General features: G+C 45.0%; 1 protein-coding gene across 1 annotated transcript in view; it reads right to left on the bottom strand.

Annotated features, from left to right (window-relative positions):
• Window positions 1-525: 525 nt before the first annotated feature.
• The window catches only part of Plin2 (perilipin 2), a 40,603-nt gene continuing 38,484 nt past the window's right edge, over window positions 526-2,644 (bottom strand). The window contains exon 12 of the transcript XR_003836441.1: window positions 526-1,161. The gene's annotated coding sequence lies outside the window, so the exon portion shown is untranslated. The remainder of the gene's footprint in view (window positions 1,162-2,644) is intronic.

A 2,644-nucleotide genomic window follows, 5' to 3' on the forward strand; every position in this document is an offset into this window, starting at 1 on the left:
AGAGTCAGTTCTCTCCCTCTATCGTGTGGGTAGGTCTTGAACCCAAGTCACCAGGCTTGGCAGCAAGCACCCTTAAAGCCTGCTGAGCCCTTTTGCTGAGCCCTTTACTCCTCGTATGGGGCTTCACTGTTTCCCAGGCTGCTCAGTAATTCCTGGGTTCAAGTGATCTCCTATCACCCTCTGAGGAGCAATAACAATGTGTTCTGCCTCATATTAGCTGTGAATGTTTTGGAAATCTTCCATTGGACTTTGTCTTCTCGTGCTACTACCCTGCTAAACTCCCCAGCAGGTCAACTGGAGCTCATGTATGTGCTTAATAATGTCATGCAGATCACACAGGTCAATAAAAGCAACACACAAAGCACACGTAACGACGTAAACGTGCTCTACCCGGTTATGAATGATATTGGGTCCAAAGGTTGGTATTTCTTCACAGGGAAGGAAACACCTCAGCTCAAGCTGCCCAAGCACATGCCCTGAGAGAAACAGAGATGAAGCCTGCTCAGACCACACAGGAGCAGAGGCCACATGAATGAATCTTTATTCAGTCCAGACAGACGTTTACAGCCAATAACAATACAAAGGCCACAGACAAGACTGTAAGTGTACCTGAGCTTTTAGGTTCCGAGAGGTCCTCACAAGACTAACACACACCACTCACCAGCCAGGTAAAAGAACTCCTGTGCCAAGGCCAGCTGGGGCAAGACCATAACTGAGCTGTGAGTGACCATAAGAGGCCCTTAGTTCTAAGAAGCTGCTTTTCTAAGCTAAAGCCATCTACCAGGTTAATTTCAATACAGCAAAAGGGGTCACCTGGCTAGAAACACCATGCACTAGTGACAAGGAGGGGTTTACTGAGCTTTGACCTCAGACTGCTGGACCCTCAGGCTGGCCTTGTCCACCTCGGTAGACTGAGGATAAAAGGGACCTACCAGCCAGTTGAGAGGCGTGTTGTTAACAAAGAAATCCATAACTTCATCTAAGGATCCCTTCATTTTCTGCGGCTGAGTAAAGGTCCCCTGACCTGTGTGACCTCTTTAACCCTGCTGAGAGCCTGATGATAGGCCCTCAAGCAGAGCTTGGCGGCCAGGGACTCCAGACGCTCACAGTATCTCGGCTTCTGGACCTTATCAGGTCCTTCTGCCATTTTTGCTTCCATCTCTGACAATAGAAGAAAAAGAGAAAGAAAAAATAAGCAGGATTCCACAGTTGGAATCCCAAGATAGATGTCTTCATGTCCTAAGACTGTTCATGCCCACTGTTGGGTTGATCAACCTGAAGCACACACACGTACACTCACACCATACACACACACACACACACACATTTACATGTGCTTCTTGCCACCTACATACACTTCTTAGCAACGTGGACCCTGGCACATAGGACAAGCAGTAATGTTAATCAAGTACCACTATGGCTGGTCTCAAACTTGCTATACAATCAAAAATGGTTTGAAGCATTTAAAACTATTTTTTTTAAGATGTACGTATTAGGTATACAGTGTTCTGCCTGCATATATGCCTGTAAGCAAGAAGAGGACACAGACCTCATTATAGGTGGTTGTGAGTCACCATGTGGTTGCTGGGAATTGAACTCAGGACCTCTGGAAGAAGCAGCCTGTATTCTTAACCTCTGAGCCATCTCTCTATCCCTTAGAACTATTTTTTAAAGATTTATATATTTTTATTCTGTCTGTATGACTGTTTTCATGCAAGTACATCTGTGAATCACATGCACATGTGGTGGAACTATTGTTCCAGACAGTTCTAAGTACTCTTGTGTTTCCTGAGAATGGAACCCAAGTTCTTCCACTGAGCCATCTCTCTAGTCCCTTGCTTTAAATTCTTGATTCTCCACCTGGTCTGTTCCTCTAGTGCTGGAATTACAGGCATAAGCCTCAATTCCCTGCTTTTTAAAACATAAATAAATAAATAAAAAGATGTGTTCACTATAGAACCCTGGATGGTCCAGAACTTACTATGTACACACCTGTAATACCAACACTTAGGAGATAGAGACAAGAAGATCAGGAGTTCAAAGCTAGCATCTTGTACCTAATGAGTCTGAGGTCAACGTAGGCTATCTAAGGCTCTGTCTCAGTAAAAAAATAAATAAATAAAGGAGAAAGAGTGTGGTACTCGGGAGGTAGGGACACAAGAAGCAACGTTATCCTCAGCAACATAGTGAGTTGAAGACTACCCTGAGTTATGTAAGATCCTTAAAAAAGAGTTAGAAGGCCAGCAGTACAGCTAAGTGGGCAAGGGACCTGCCACTAAGCCTGATGACCTGAGTTTGATCCCCAGCACCCACACTGAGATGGTTTGAGTGAGAATGGCCCTCAGGGTCTTTTGGTTGAATCTTTGGACCTCAATTGCTGGAACTATATGGGAAGAATTAGGAGGCGTGGCCATGATGGATCAGGTCTGTCAAGGGGCAAGGCTTTGGCAGTTCAGTTTTGGGTGGTGTAGTGGCTATTCCTGGTTGTCACCTTGACTATATTTGGAATGAACTACAATCCAGAATTGGAAGGCTCACCAGTGACCCTTATCTGGAGGCTTGGAGATAGAAGTTTCTGATCTGGATCTTGGTATGGAGATCTTGAGCCATAGTGGCTATGGATTCCAGAAGATTAAATCTCCGA

The sequence above is a fragment of the Mus caroli genome, chromosome 4 (assembly GCF_900094665.2).
Source record: "Mus caroli chromosome 4, CAROLI_EIJ_v1.1, whole genome shotgun sequence".
In the NCBI taxonomy this organism is placed as follows: domain Eukaryota; kingdom Metazoa; phylum Chordata; class Mammalia; order Rodentia; family Muridae; genus Mus; species Mus caroli.